The sequence below is a fragment of the Neopsephotus bourkii genome, unplaced genomic scaffold, assembly GCF_033783945.1.
Source record: "Neopsephotus bourkii isolate Nb327-2 ecotype Australia unplaced genomic scaffold, CSIRO-AGI_Nbou_v1 NB_1189, whole genome shotgun sequence".
NCBI classification, from domain to species: domain Eukaryota; kingdom Metazoa; phylum Chordata; class Aves; order Psittaciformes; family Psittacidae; genus Neopsephotus; species Neopsephotus bourkii.
In genome coordinates this window covers 1,439,404-1,455,761 of record NW_026901674.1, presented here as the reverse complement: position 1 = coordinate 1,455,761, position 16,358 = coordinate 1,439,404, and the positions used below count along the sequence as shown (strand labels likewise).

The following is a 16,358-nucleotide window of genomic DNA, read 5'->3' as shown; positions in this document are numbered from 1 at the left end:
GTTTGGCTTCAGTCTACTTGTTTTCCACTTGGAAAGAACACAACCACAAATACCTTTTCATGCTTTGCACTGCACTTAGCTGGGCTGTAGATTGTAAACAAACAAGATAAATATCTGAGAACTTTCCTTACTGAATTTCCATGGGAAGAAACCAGGAAAAAGACGTAAACCAAATCCCAACCCTGCGTACTTATGAATGCACCACAGAAAATCTGGCATGCATGCCCTCACACCCTGCCTCTTCTGCAACATATTCTGCAACATAAAGCCAACATTTAGCCTAGCAAACTAGATGGTTCTTATTTGTGGTGTAGAGGTAATCTGAGGCAAGCTCTCTCTCTAAAAGACTTTTTCTACCAATGAAGATGTTAAGTGATTAATTTTTGTTGCAGGGAGACTTTATCAAATTAATCTTCCACTCTTCCCCTGCTGACACTTGCGGAGGGGTCAAAATTCACTCTATGAAGTCTTGCATTGAAAAGTTGAAAGAAAAAAAGCCACCCTCAACAACTTACAGATGGCACAAGTGCATAATTCACACAGTGATCCTCACTGATCCTCCCTGAACATCATGTGGGTGCTGTACAGGGATGCATAGGGCCAGGGTGCTCATCTCACTTGCTTTGTTGGACAGACCATCTCTTGAAATGGTCCAGAGGATCCCAGACTGATTTGTGTTGGAAGGGACCTTAAAGTTCATCCAGTTCCAAGCCCCTGTCAGGGGCAGGGACCCCTTCCACTACAGCAGCTTGCTCCAAGCCCCTGTGTCCAACCTGGCCTTGAGCACTGCCAGGGATGGGGCAGCCACAGCTTCTCTGGGCACCCTGTGCCAGTGCCTCAGCACCCTCACAGGGAAGAGCTTCTGCCTAAGAGCTCAGCTCAGTCTCCCCTGGGCAGGTTCAAGCCATTCCCCTTGGCCTGTCCCTACAGGCCCTTGTCCCAAGCCCCTCTCCAGCTTTCCTGCAGCCCCTTTAGGCACTGGAGCTGCTCTAAGGTCTCCCCTTCAGGAGCCTTCTCTTCTCCAGGCTGCCCCAGCCCAGCTCTCTCAGCCTGGCTCCAGAGCAGAGCTGCTCCAGTCCTCGCAGCATCTCCATGGCCTCCTCTGGACTCACTCCAACAGCTTAAGGATGCAGCTTTAAGGAGAAAGGAAGACAAACTGTTCTCAGATGCTCTGCTCCAGCCGGGAAGCAGTCAGTCCAATGAAAACTCCCCATGTCCCCGGGGTACGAGGGCTCAACTCAGAAGTGAAAAGTGGGAGGTAAAAGGAGGTTTTATTTTTGAACAGCAGTTCTTGTTGATATATTCGTTTCTATACAAATAAAGAGGGACATAGAGTCGCTGTAGGACATCGCAGCTGAAATCAGATCAACACAAGTTCTGGAGCTCAGGTTCCACTTCTTGAAATAAACCATTTACTGAAGCAATTCACAGAAGAAATCTGAAGTGACAGAAATTCCATCAGCTGCAGTTGGCAGACAGCTTTTCAAGAACAGATGCATGACTGTTAATGATAACCCAAAAAGCTTCGTTTCTAATGCAGAAAAACTGAGCATTAACATTATAAAACTCTGCAGAGAACCAGAAGCAGAACATACACCACAAAATATTCTGCAAGGACTTATAAAAACCCAACTTTAGCAGAATTAACACATCTAGCCAAAAAACATCCCCAGTAAAAATACCTCCCAAGTTTGGAAATGTATTTCCATCTGTTAAACTTCCCTATTGCAAATAGTGTTTACCTTGAGCCGCAGACACAAACCTTTGATTTCGTGAGATTAATGTAACAAGTGGGTTAGGCTGTTAATGCATTCAAAGCTTTCAGACACGCAGGAGACTAGGATGGCATCGAGAGCATACAGATGCATTTGGAGGGGGTATTTTTTATGTGGAATAAGCTAGAAATTCCTTAATAGGTGTCTGCAGCAGGAACTACACTAAAAGAAAAGCATATTATGGTGTCTTAGGCTAGAAGAGACGGCTTCCAAGCCCATTTACGGTTTCTAAGCACTACTATATAATATCAATAACACCAAGGAAAACCCCTGACACCCCATCAAATAAGTGGCAACCCAAGCATTCCATGAAAGCAGCATTCATATAGTGAGATGCAGCCACTACAACACAATAATAAATAAAATATGTACATTTTATGCAGACAACAGTATAGAAATATGCTGTATTTATCAGCAAAAGAGCTCAGTCCAGCTGATGCACCAAACTGCAGCTCCAGAAATGGGGTTTTAGTGCCTCAGATCAAGAGAAACATGAAAAATGGGTCTATATTGAGCTGTTCTATCAATAGCACTATTGAGTTACCCTATGTTTTTAGTAGTCACCCAAAGGAGCTGCATGGTTTCAGAAATAAGGCACTGCAGAAGCTGGCCCATGCTCAGTTTCCTTTAATGCCTTCCACCCTCAAGAACGGTGTTAACAAAACAGAGCAGCTGCTGCAAAAAGCCATATCAATCATTGTCTTCTACAAAGATCACTCCACTCCCACATCTAAAAACAGCAACATGCAAGAAAGTGCCACAAAATACCACGTCTTCCATCAGAGCTTCAGGAATGAGACTCAGCTTCTGGCAGGAGCAGTTTCAGACACTGCAACCCTTCCATCCTGGGTTGTCATAGGATTATAGAATCCTAGAATGGTTTGGGCTGGAAGGGACCTTAAAGCTCATCCAGTTCCAGTCCCCTGCCAAGGGCAGGGACACCTTCCACTAGAGCAGCTTGCTCCAAGACCCGTCCAACCTGGCCTTGAACACTGCCAGGGATGAGGCAGCCACAGCTGGGGGGCTGTAACTGTGTGATGTTCAAGGTCCCTTCCAACCCAAACTATGCTGTGATTCTGCAAAAGGCATGCTAGGAAACCATCCATCCCAGGTGTGTAAGAGACCACTGACCGCTTCATTTATCATTTTCTTTCGTGTTTAAATCCTGCAAAAAAGCCTGCAGCATCCAAAACATTTATAATCAGGGTAAGTGACTTCAGAAGTTCAGACTGATCTATAAATTCAGAAAATGCCACAGTTCCTCAGTAAGTGAAAAAATGAATTATAAGCTGATAACATACCTCAGTTTCTTTACTGCATGGCACAGTGGTATAAATTAGACTTTGGTAATAGTAACAAATTGAAATAAAACCTTACAATGACATGCTTTTTCTTCCTTTACCTGTGAAAAGTTGACTTTGAAGTTATTCATACTTCATACTGAGCATTAACATTATAAAACTCTGCAGAGAGTATGGGGCTAAACTACACCAGCAAAACTGATCTGGAACAACCAAAAATGTATCCTCCAAACACAAACATTTAGATACAATATATGCACTATTTTATTAATAGAAGCTTCTGTCCAGGTTGAGAAACTATTTAAATGAGTGCAGGTGGTGCTTTCATTGCAAACATTTATGCCATGCACAGCAGGCTCAGGGGATGCTGGAGTGCACTAAATGCATCTCAGGCTTTGGTTAACGTCCATGTGCGTCGGACCCTTGGGGCATGGACAGCGCTCACTTTTGTGGAGTAACTCCCAACAGCAGGTGTCAGAGTGCTTTTCAAAGGTGCTTTTCAATTTGCAGCTGACAAGATGACAGAGTACTGACATGCGTTACCTATGCTCCCATATGGCATAATATGGGAGAAGTCCAAGAAAAAAAATCAGGATCTCCTAACTCACCATCCAGAATCCCATTACATGGGGATTGAGGGACCTTGAACAAAATACGGATATGTATTGTACAAGACAGAAAGTCATTGGCAATCCAATTTCTACATAAACCATCTAAGACAGCACTCAGCCTGAATTCCCCCAGTAACCATATGAAATGGGGTGAATTGCAGTCTTTCCAGAAGCTTGAAAGACAGAGAAGGCATTTTTCCAGCCTTCCCAAGCTGCAATCCAGTGCCCCATCCCAGAGCCACACGGGGACACTGCTGCAGAGCAATGTCAGGGAGCACTTTTCAGTGCTGGCAGGTGGCATTTTCGGGAGTGATGGTGCAAGACCTGCAGCTAGGAAGTGAAACCCTCAGTCTCATAAACAACTCAGTTAAGAGCTGGAGCTCATTAATAGAATTGTTTTCATACTAGCTGCTAAAGCACTAATTCACTGCATTTTGAAGTCAACACCATAGTCAGGGAGGGCTTTGCTCACCTTTAGATTTGCTCAAGCACAGAAGGAAAGGTGGGGAATAAATGCCCATGTCATTTTTCAGGTGAAAAATGAAGGCAGGCAGTCTTTCGAAACAGCTGCTCCTGAGGACTCCAAAGGAAAATAATCTGGAAAGCAGTCCTCACATCACTCACTCGGAGCAATGGATTTACCTCCAACCTGCACGAGATGTGCAGAGTGGGTACGACTCCGTCCCAAACTGACATCTGAGGTAGAATACACATTTAAATTCCAGAAGCAAACAGTACTATCACTGGGAGAAGGGAAAAAAAATCCCAAACACTAATAATTACCCCTTGGGAAATCACTCCATTTTCAGGCTTTCTGCTTCAAGTCCAGAAAATTAAATTTCCCCTCTCTAATGGTGTTGCCTTAGAGTACAGATCAGAAAATATAAACAAGCATTAGCCTTATGTGAGCGTGAAGCAGGAAGGATACCTGCACATGTCGGTTTAGCATCTCTAATAATGGGAGGAATAAACCGCTGCTGAACACCATGCCCCAGATCACCAGCCCTTTGCTCCATCTCACTGGTGAGCAATCAGGCATCTCGCCCTGCTCATGCTCACTCAGCTCAGGTAAAACACCTTTGCATTAAGTATTACATGTTCCTTTTCCACTTTACAGTTATATCCCCATCCATCTAGCTTTATTTACACCTTTCTTTGAAGCCTTTAAACCCTGAGGGTGAATTGCATCTTTCTGTAAGTGGATGCTGTGCTCTGATTTTAGAAGTGGTTCTTCCCCTGCCTGCACGTACTTCCAAATTGCTTTCAGTCCCGCAGGACTTGAAGACTCATCCCCCTGCTTTTAACTTGGCTGAAGATGAATATACATTTAAGGCACTGGTTAAAGTGTCTTTAATGATAGTAGAGTTCATAGTAATAAAACTGTCCATTCCATCAAATTTACTTTCACCCTGAAAACTTAGTGAGCCTATTCATTATTTTCTTAAAGACTGAGTTTCAAAATGTCACTGCTGACATTTAAGGCTCATAAAAAATGCAAGTCTGCCTTACCTGTGAGAAACGGGCCTATACAATCTCTTTTAAGATGAAAATATTTCTCGAGCAAGACAGTAGCCAATTATGAATACAAACAGTAACAAAGCCACTTAGAGCAAGTCGCTCTTTCTTTTTAATCTTTTATATACCCAGGACATGTTTCTCCCCAGCACAAAATAAGTGACATCTGGTGGCTACACGCTGTAATGTAATAAGACAGCTCATTTCAATGCTGTTAACCGACTCGGGTTTTTAAGTTTACTGCTTCTTAGCAAAGCTTTTTAGATGTTTTATTTATTCATTTTGACACAGAGACTTCTGGGGCTCCCAGGCATCACAGTCCCCATACACGGTGACAACTGCTGTTATCTAATTAAAGTGGAATTGTCATATTCGCACCGGGAAAAACACGATTCCAAAAAGGAATTAGCAAGGCATAGCGAAACAGCACAAAGATTTAGCTGGGCAACACCAGCGAGAGCCACGCAGAGGCAGGCTGTGAGGAAAGGCTGCACTGAATTCTGCAAAGGAAATCCTTCAAGGGCCCAAAGTCATTAATATCAACTGAGGTTGCTCCGAGTTGTTTTTCATTCGATTTTAATTAAACCAAGGAGAAACAGCTCCAATTTTCATTCTGAGCTTCAAAGCATCCCAGTGACTGAAACTGTCACAGATGTGAAGCAGCCTTTCCACTTCTCATACCTTATCGATCCTCAGCCATGGTCACATCTAATCCAGCCAAGCCTTCTGCTCCTAAACCTGTGTTCCAGACATAAAGCAATTACAGTTCCCTTTCTAACTCGTACAGCCCAGGAATGAAGTTCTCTTTTTGAATGCTCTAAGGCTCTCTTGGATAATTAATAAATACACTGTCAGTCAGCCACAGTTAAAACAACAGAATTGCTGGCACTGCAATTTCAAGACTTGTAATACCCATTTCTGCAGTAATAAGTATTTATGGGGAAAAAAAATCTAACAGAAATGAGATGAAATCTAAACAGACTCTAAATATTTATCAGCAGAGGAAGTTCAAAAATATCCCTGCAAAAATAAGGCGGATGGCAGGCTAAATCCAGAGCCATTGAGTGTTCTTCGAAGGATGTGCTAGGAGGAGCTTCATCTTCAGTCTGACATCGCTAAATCAAATTAATTCCTTCCTCCTATTCAACTGCTGCATAAAAATCCTTGATGCCAAAAGGACAAAGCTAAAAATGTCCCTAAAACCATGCCTGAAGGCTGCACTTGATGGAAATGACTGCCTAGACTCCTACCAACACAATGCAGTAGCAGTATACTTGAAATAAAGTTAGACTTTGGGGCTTTCCGTCACTTTTAAGGCCTATATATCTTCAACAGGAATGTCAACCTGCACGGTCAGCATCCCTTAGCACAGAGACGGGAACATGTCTGCAGTATCCTAATAAAAGGGAACCTCTGGGACAACATAACTACTGATAGATTATTCCAAAGAGAAATATTATATCCTTTCACATACCCTCATCCCCATCAGACACTATCTTCACCTTAAGACTGCTTGGCTGAACTAAAGAACATATGCAGAGAAAAGAGCATCTGAATGACTTTAACTCCAGTCAATCCCTAAGAATAAAACTCCTTGAGATCCCATTTGAATTTATTTTGTTTTTCAATCCTGGCACGCTGAAGTCAGCAGGAAGACATTTCATTGACTTTAATGAAGCCAGAGGTTCATCCTGCAAATTGCTGTTTGGAATGAAGACAGCATTTATATGACCTCATTTGAAACCCTCCATTTTTTCCTGAAGTGCAACTTAATGGTATTTGCTATTTCAGAATTATTTGTTATCTTTAAAAATATACAGAGAAGGATATTAAAACACTGCAGTGTAGATGTCTAGTGGTAAGGATGGGGATAATCTTGTTTCAGTAACAGGCAAGTATTTTTAATGCAGGAATATACATTGTCATAAAGTCATTTTTCTAATACCCAAAGGCCTTCGAATGTAAGAATTGTAACAGTCCAACAAAAATCACTGCTGATATTTACATACTTACCTGTATTTTCACAGTACATCTAATCCAATGTACTAGTACAGCAAGATTAAAAAATGGAAAACTGAATAGATTACTACCCCCGCTTGATGGGTATCATTAAAAGAAAAAGCTATCAAAACACAGCACAGGCTTTTTATGCATTCCCCTGTATTACACCATAATGATGTATGGCATCATTACAACTCTGATATCACACAACAAGAATATTGTTTAAAAAGCTGCATGCAGAAATAAGCAGCAGGTCGTTTGAAGCCGTCTCAGAAGGATCTTTTACCCAAAGAGTTTCTGGAATCTAGGTCTTTTTAAAGGTTTCTTTTCTAACTAGTGGGGACTTGAGCTAAAAGCTACTCACTGTCAAGTACGAGGGTTACAGCAGACCAGCGCTTAGGTTCACCAGTGTTATCATTATAGCCACACAAGCAGAAGACTCTGGAATTCTCCAAACCAACTGGAAAACATTTTCAGTGCCCAACAGTTTGGAGAAGCCACATTCTGGTCCCTCTTACATGAGTGAAAACCAAGAGCGGAATGACTCTTGATCTACTCTAATGCAAGAGAAATCCACATGGGATTTCCATGGCTACCAACAGATATTCCATTTTACTATTTTTAACTTTGCTGATCTCCTCAGCAATGTTCAAAAATCTTCTCTGAACACTTAAAACACTTCAGGGTTCAAAATAGCCTGATGTTAGAGAAATTCATTTTCTCTTTCCTATGAAGGATAAGCTTAAGTTCCACTGTTCCCTTCTATTCACCTCTCACATTTCTTGATGAAACTGTTGTAAATCTGGTATAAATAGCTCTGTAAAGTAATTCTAATACTAAATGTCAAGAGCGATAGTGGTTTCATTCGGATTTATCCCTAGCTGTTCCTCAGGCAAGTTGATCCTAAACCTGAGATACTGTTTTCATAGCTCTATAATTTATGACATTTTTCATGCAAATTATTCACTTCATGAATGGTTCTGATGAGTTACTCAAGGCATAAAGCTGCACTGCTCGGTGCTGAAGTGCTCAAGAACACATTTTTGTCTTCTTAAATGAAGAGACCACCACTATACCTCATGTTGTAATTCCTATTGGTAGCTTTTAATGCACAGCAAAGTTTTTATCTGACTTCTGCACTTGAAATAAATGCAGTTACAACCCAAGCATCACAGCGTTATCCCAGGCTAGAGCTCCAGGGAGCCAGGAAACAAGCAAAAACTCTCTAATCCTGAACCCATATTCCTTCAGGGAGCTCTGCATGGACTCAAAACCGGATGGACACATGCAACCTGTTCCTCTTCCACTTCAACACAGCAGCATCCAAAATCCCTTCCAGAAATGGGCTCAGGAAATTTCCTCAGGCTTTATCAACCAAGGCAGAAGTTGGAACTAGATGGTCTTTTAAGGTCCTTTCCAACTCAAACCATTCTATGATTTTGTGAACTGTAAAGCAGCAGCCCTATAAATGCACTAAGTGGTGGATGAAGACAGAAGAGGAGTGTGACCACTGGCCTAACATGGTGAAATGGATTTAGGGAAAGCTAAGCTTTCAAAGTATTCCTTGAAAATCCTGGACATTTCAGGGTCATTATCCATTTAACTTGGTTAACATCAACAGGCCATGAAAACTGGGGCTGGTCATCCTGTTTTCCTCTGAAAGTCCTGTGAAGAAGGTCCAGGTTGGACGGGGCTTGGAGCAAGCTGCTCCAGTGGAAAGTGTCCCTGCCCATGGCAGGGGGTTGGAACTGGGTGAGTTTTACGATCCCTTCCACCACAAACCAGTCTGGGATTCTATAATTAACAATATTTACTTAGCATTGTCTCTATAATATCTACATAGGTCAGTCAGAAGACAAGTTTCTCCACTTATAAGTAGCCAAAACTGATGAGGCTGGAAAGGAATACTGGATAAGGCATTTGATGGACAGGAAAAAACAGGGTTGGTTTTAAGAACCTGTTAAAGAATTTTCAGGAGATAAACCTCCCCTGCAAAGAGCTGGGCCTGCAGGCAATCCCATCTCATTATTTGAGATACACACCTAACAATCTACTAAACCATCCTCCTTTATTTCCTCCCATTTCTAGCTTTAGACAGTCAAACCTCCTGGCTGCACCAGTCAAACTGAGTCCTTCTTTGGTTTAATAAATTCTGGCACTCATAAGCCATAACATCCTATCTCAGGCACAGCGGGGTTAACACTGAGCTCTTACATTTTCTTCAAATCATGTGTAAAACCTTCCAGAATCCTGATTTCTATGTTGTTTTTTTTTTCCTGAGATCTCTGCTATTTATTGGTATTTCAATACTAATTTGGTGCCAGATCTTGAGCACTTTAAGGCGCTTTTTTCCCCTTACTGCTCCAAGACCTAACTCTAACTCAGCATATAGAACATATAAGGACATTATCATCTTCAATCAGCTGAAACCATCCAATATTGCAAACTCACATCTAACGTGCTGCCCACTTTCATAGCACTCTTTCAACACTACCACCAACCAGGCTTCTTCCATCCCCTAAGGACAAGTATTGCAGTTAAATCTGTATTATGTTTCCTATTGATGTTTCAGAAGTTCACACTCTTTTCCAAATCAGTCTTCTTTCCTCTGTACATCTTAAAACCTGACATTTATCTTCATTCTTTTTGTTTGATCACAGAATGACAGAATGGTTTGGGTTGGAAGGGACTTTAAAGCTCATCCAGTTCCAACCCCTGCCATGGGCAGGGACATCTTCCACTAGAGCAGCTCGCTCCAAGCCCCGTCCCACCTGGTCCTTCTTCACAGGACTTTCAGGGGAAAGCCATTACATGGAAGGCAGGTTCCTTAGCAGCCAGGTGCCTTTCACCATCCCTAATGCTGCAGGGGCTTTAGCTGCTTTCTGCAAACCCAAAGAGGAAGACAGTGCATCATGAGCTTCACAAGTGTTTCTGGAGCTGGCTTAGCCTAAATCTACCACCTCATTTCTGGCAAGTTCATCAGGCAAGCAGCAGTCTTGCCACTTCAGAGGTCTGGAAAACAAGTGTTTCAGCCAGCTCAAACTACTGTGGGAATGTGAAGAAGGTGGATGTGGGAATGAGAAGAGGCACAGCAATGGGTTGGGGCTGGCAAGTCTATGACTTCTGGTGTTTTGCCACAAGGGGACAAAAGTAGAGCACTGGGACAGAGCCTGCCATGGACCTCTCACTCCTATTCACCTTCACCATCACATACGATCTCTCACCACCACTGCAGCTCAGTGATGTCATTGCCATCAGGCACTAATACCCACCTGGACATCATGTTTCCTTCTGCTTCTTCTTGCAAGCTATCATGCTCATCTCTTCTTAGACAGGACACCACACTCCTTAAAACTAGTGCTTACAAACCGCATTCAACAGCTCCTGGAAACCAAGTGTAAATAAATTAATAAATAAATTAATAAATATTCCATGGAAAAGCCACATTAACTGCTTGCCCTCAAAGTGCTGTTTAGTGGCATGTCAGGCACAGCTGTGTAATCAAAGGATTACAGTGCTCCCATTGCAACGCGCCTGCAGCACTCTACCTCTTTGGTAGCTTTCCTGTCTCCCTCACATGTAAAAACCCAGTTGAGTAACCAGGATGGAATTGTAACCATGTCTTTCAACCCGGGAAACACAACTGAACAAGGACAAACAGCCAGTGTGACTGTACAACCCAGTTTCTGTTAGATACATGGGCAGCCCTATGTATTTTTAAGGCAATGGGTCAACAATGCTGTGTGTAATCAGTTAATTTTAGTGAAACTGCGGTATAAGTGGAGAGATTGGTGTAATTCAGGCTGCTTTGAGATAAAGACTTGTAGGAGCTTACAGATCCCTTTCCCTCCCGTGAATAGCTGTATTTAGACTCCAAATCTGGCACTGTACTCCATCACTAAGAAAAACAGTGTGCTTCACTATAAAACATAAATAAATAAGAAATACTAATTGGTGGGGAAATGGTAAAAAAAAAAATAGCTCTCTTATTGGAAATCTACCTTGGTTTTCCATAGCACTTTGGATACGTCCAGCTTAGCAACACAACTCCAGCCAAGGAGAATGGTGGGAACTCACGAGTTATATCCCTCACTGTGCAAGGTACAGGGGAAAATAGGTGGGTTAAGGGAGGAATTGAAGCCTGAAAGCAGCAATTAAGAAACCCAGTTCAAACCAGGGTACATCTCCTGCAAACTCTATAAGCTGTTGGAAACTGGGTGATTCACACCACTCAAGTATCCAGAGTATCACTGAGTGATTTAATAGCACATTTCCTTAGAGTTTCTGATTGTGGGATATAGATCCTTGGAAGACACAGTAACTGTAAGAGTAATTAAGAAAGAGAGGGAGCATATTGGCACCTGTTTAAGTCATGGCTTTCTTCACCTGAGTGATGTGTCTGTACCGAAAGAGAAACACAGTTGGATGTTGTAACTTCCTAAATCAATATGTCATTTAGGGAAGATCAGCCCTTGCCACTAGCTTATCTCTAGAGAACACATATCAGAATGTAATAGTAACACAGTGCTGAGTTACAGCTTCGTAAGAATTTGCTCCCATGAGCACATGAGGAAGCACTCAGTGCAGGAGAAGTTTAATAATGATTCCCTTCCTAATTGGCAGAGGAATTTGATAAGAAATCGTTACTGGGGGTAGAGGGATTGTAGCATCATGGCTAGTGATACCACATGAACTTTGGAAGAGTTTGCTGCCATCCACCTCACAACTTGATCTTAAATACAAACCAATACTTTGAGAGGTGCCTTAGTACTGGGACACAGCCTATAGAAACATGCACAATAATACTGACATCACACCACCTTTGCCCACTGAAAGTCCTGGTTCTCACAGAGCTTGTGCTGCAGGTTGCTTAAAATACTGTTAAAATATAAGCAGTATCTTATTTGCATCTCTATGATTATGCCTATGTAATTCCGTCCTTGCTAATGCTGCTAATGGATTACATAACTTCATCCTTCCACTTCAACCTCATGGAATAATTCAAACACAAGAGTCTGCTTCAGTCTTCTCATTCATGCAGTTTCCAGATACCTACTTTCAGTTTAGCAACGGTAAAATCCATGACTGTCTTCCATTGCATATGGGGAATAAAGCATTTTGTCATGGAAATCTTCATTGTTTCACTATATTCCTGTTACAATCCACCAAATAAAACACTCTGAATTTGAGATTAGTCCTCCTATTACAAAATCTGAACCTTAAAACTGTTTTCTCATTGATTTCAGAGCTGCATGGTGACTGCACTTACAGACACAGGATCTAAGTAACGTCTAGAAAAAAACCACCAAGGTAGTTTCACTACTAAATCTTCATACAAGTAGTTTCACCTTTTCTGCATTCGAATTGATTTTCTTTCTTTTGGCATGTGAAGAGACAGATGAATCCTTTGACTCAATGCCCAGGAGGAGTGCAGCAGCAGCAGCAGGGAAGCTCTCAGGGCAAGAGACGTGTGACAACACTTTAATCACCAACAAAACCAAGCTTCAAGACAACCATTCCATTAGTATTTACTGTTTTCTGAGTGCATATATATATATGTGGGTCTGTATATAAAATACATATACCAATGTATATAAATAGCATAGATATAAATACATCTGTATAACAATATGTATGTTGTGACCTTTTATTGATGGAAATTTCCCCTTTTGCCAGAGATCAAGTAGTCCCCAGTTACTACCAAGTGCTGTGCTCTTCAATTAGGCTTCTGTTTACACACACGAGTGCATCTGATTTTGAGTTAAGCCTTAAAAACATTTACTGTTCATGAACAGTGCCAGCAAACTTTGAGTTTTAATCTGTAATCACTTCAGCTGACTACTCTGGGGTTTTCTAGTGGCAAAATACACAAGATACATGCTTGTTCTATGGAGATGGTACTGATGTTTTTTGCCTGGCTAACAAAGAGTTCAAGAAGTGAAACCGTTCTTACGTTACAGACAAGAAAATCAATAAGCAGAGAACTTTAGGTCACAGAACCATATCATAGAAATAAATACATTTCCATATCGGAAAGTTTGGTAGGTGTTTAGATGCACCAGCCTAGACATACTATCCCCTCGCCTATTCACCTAGAAATCTAGCTGAGTCTGGGAAAGTCAATTCACTGCAGAGCACAGCTGTAGTATTACAATGAAACAGCACAGAAAACAGACAAACCCCAAACCTATCTATGACACCACCAAAGTTCAGCTGGTGAATTGTTGCTTAACAGACTCTCACCGTAATAACCCATCGCTGAACCTTGACTGCATTCTCAGCAAAAGCATGCTATAAAGCTATTTTCAACAGCCAACAGATTGCATGTAAGAAATATCCCTCTTCACCTAAAAATATTCATCAGTGAATGGCAACATCATCCCCGGCTTCATTCTAGGTAGGATGCGCTGCCGGAATTCAACGAGTCTTCCAGCGAACGCCGCTTTACAAGTGTCTTCTCGCCCAAACCGCCGTATAACCACGGCGATGAGCCGAGGAGCAGCTCTCCGGCGGGCAGCAGGGTCTGCCCAGCGCAGGAGATGACAGCAAGCAGCGTTACCTTTGTCATCATTCCTCCCTCCCCGGAGCACTAACCTGCTGGGGGGGGGGCACGAACTGGGAGAAGTGCCCCCCCCCCCTCCGCTCACCCTGCCCGGGGGATGCTGCACCCCAAGCCCTGGGAGGAAGAGGAGGAGAGGGGGGAAGAGGAGGGCTGCCGGTTCCCCTTTGCTAGGGAAGCACACCCCAGGCTTCACCCCAGAGTAACTAACGCAGGAGCATCCAGGGGTAGCTCCGCGCCTCCATAGCGGTTGTGTGGGAGCCCCACAACCCCGGGTCCGGCCCCCCCGAGCTCCGCTCCGCTGGACCGAGCCGAGCCGAGCCGAGCCGAGCCGCGCTGCCCGGCTGCCTGCCCAACTTCCCGCAAAGTCCCGCCGCTTCCAAACTTGGGGACCCCCAACATCCCCGTCCCTCCTCGCTCCTACCTCCGCCGGCTCCGCCGCTCTCCCATCCGCGCCCGCCGCCTCCGCCGGCTCTGCCCTGCGGGGGGGGTGGAGGAGGAGGAAGAAGGGGGAGGGAGGGAGCAGCCCCGCGCCGCTCGCCGGCCGCGCTGCGCAGCCCGGGAGGCGGAGTGCTGCCGCTCGGCTCGGCCCCCCGGTTCCGCAGGGGCGGGGGGTCCCCAGCGGTGCCCCCTGGGGAGGATGGGGCGGGTAGAGCCGCCCTGGTGCCTGCGGCTCTGCGGGGCAGGGTCGGCATCGGGGTCCCGCCGGGCATCGCCCCCCGCCAAGAGCCGCTGGCTCCCGGTAGCGCCGACAGCCGCTGGGCTCGCCGGAAAGCTTTGGGAAGGAGAAGGGCCTCTCCCGAGCGATCCTGCAGGAATTCGAGCTGTCCCGGACAAGCGGCGCGTAGGTGGAAGCAGCGTCCCAAACTGTGGCCGGGGCAGTCAGAGGTCAGCCCGAGGAGACACGTTGCTGCCGGCGCTTGAGCCGGGCTTTGACGCCCGGTACCTTACAGACCGCACGCAGCATGTGCTGCCATGGTCCAGTTTGAAATGGGAACAGCACAAACACCGGCTAAAACGCCAAAATCTTCTACTCAGCAAGTGCAAGGTTTATTCTCGGCTAAGAGGGTCCTACCTGGAGTATTGTGCTCAGCTCCGAGGCAACAACACAGTGGAACTGCTCCAAAGAGTGTGGAGGAGGTCACGGAGATGCCTTGAGGGCTGGAGCAGCTCTGTTCTGGAGCCAGCCTGAGAGAGCTGGGCTGGGGCAGCCTGGAGAAGAGAAGGCTCTTGAAGGGGAGACCTGAGAGCAGCTCCAGTGCCTAAAGGGGCTGCAGGAAAGCTGGAGAGGGGCTTGGGACAAGGGCCTGTAGGGACAGGCCAAGGGGAATGGCTTGAACCTGCCTGAGGGGAGACTGAGCTGAGCTCTTAGGCAGAAGCTCTTCCCTGTGAGGGTGCTGAGGCGCTGGCACAGGGTGCCCAGAGAAGCTGTGGCTGCCCCATCCCTGGCAGTGTTCAAGGCCAGGTTGGACACAGGGGCTTGGAGCAAGCGGCTCTAGTGGAAGGGGTCCTTGCCCCTGACAGGGGCTTGGAACTGGATGAGCTTTAAGGTCTCTTTGAACAGAAATTAGTCTGGGATTCTATGATTCTACCTTGTATCCATAAATATACATGTATATGTAAATGTATAGTTTGCTTATGAAATCATCCAGGTGATACATGCACAGACCTTCTGTGATGTAAAACACAGTTTCCCATGAACGTTTAACTCAGCCCTTACAGTGTCAGAAGTCGTGTGGCTGTGACTGCATCTGGCCAAGGCTTGTGTGAGTGCACTGGAGAAGGAAACCTCTTCATATTTCCCCCCTTACACTAAATGCACGCAGTGTTTGGCTTAGATCCACATGTTTAATATTCAGCAACACTATTTCTAAGAAGTTGAGGTGATGAAGCATTAGCTAAATAGAACAATGTATACTTATTTTAGTATTTCTTTTCATGATTACGTCCATCTCTGGTTATGACTTTCAGAAGCACCTAAAACTTACACAAAGTTGTGGGAATCTGGTTTGAAGTGAAACCGTATGTAACACAACAGTAAAATGCAAACCAGAAGCTTCCACGTTCCACAGCTACAGTTAGGACCAAACAGATAAAGGATTTCATATGAGTGATTATACACCCCTAAGACCGTACATAAGGTACTGACTTTAAAATCCCACAGGCTTCCTACAGTACAGTGTGTGTATATCTGATTCTCACCTAGCTCTTAGCTAAAAAAACCTCACAGAATAAGGCATCTGATGAGGTGAAACCTGGGAATTATGAAATATTCATGCCCAATCAGTGTTTCTGGTCTGGGTTAAATATGCTGCCCTCACAGGCCTTTTTAAGCCTCCTGGGATGCTCTGGGTAGCAATTAGACTTAGCCAGATTTCTGCATAATTATACCCCCTTCCTTTTTATGTATGTGAAAAAAACAAGAGATAAGCTGTCATGAAAAGAAGATCTTCATTCCCTGGGGAAGTCTCTGTTCACACTGCTCCTCACCAAGCATCAGCTGGAGTAAATATCTTGATGGTGGTATCTACACATGGCAGCTCAAACTTCCAGGCACTCCATAAAGGTTGTGTCTATCCATTTCACAGGCACTTGC

General features: G+C 44.2%; 1 protein-coding gene across 4 annotated transcripts in view; it reads right to left on the bottom strand.

The window, feature by feature from the left end:
* Window positions 1-14,319, bottom strand: part of CHST15 (carbohydrate sulfotransferase 15) — a 48,893-nt gene extending 34,574 nt beyond the window's left edge. Inside the window, exons 1-3 of one of the 4 annotated variants that reach the window (XM_061364107.1) lie at window positions 14,187-14,314; window positions 10,476-10,587; window positions 4,160-4,336 (exon numbers count right to left, since the gene is read on the bottom strand). The gene's annotated coding sequence lies outside the window, so the exon portion shown is untranslated. Of the gene's footprint in view, window positions 1-4,159; window positions 4,337-10,475; window positions 10,588-11,204; window positions 11,257-14,186 lie in introns of those variants that run through there. The other 3 variants (XM_061364104.1, XM_061364106.1, XM_061364105.1) reach the window with 3 other exon arrangements.
* Window positions 14,320-16,358: the final 2,039 nt, after the last annotated feature.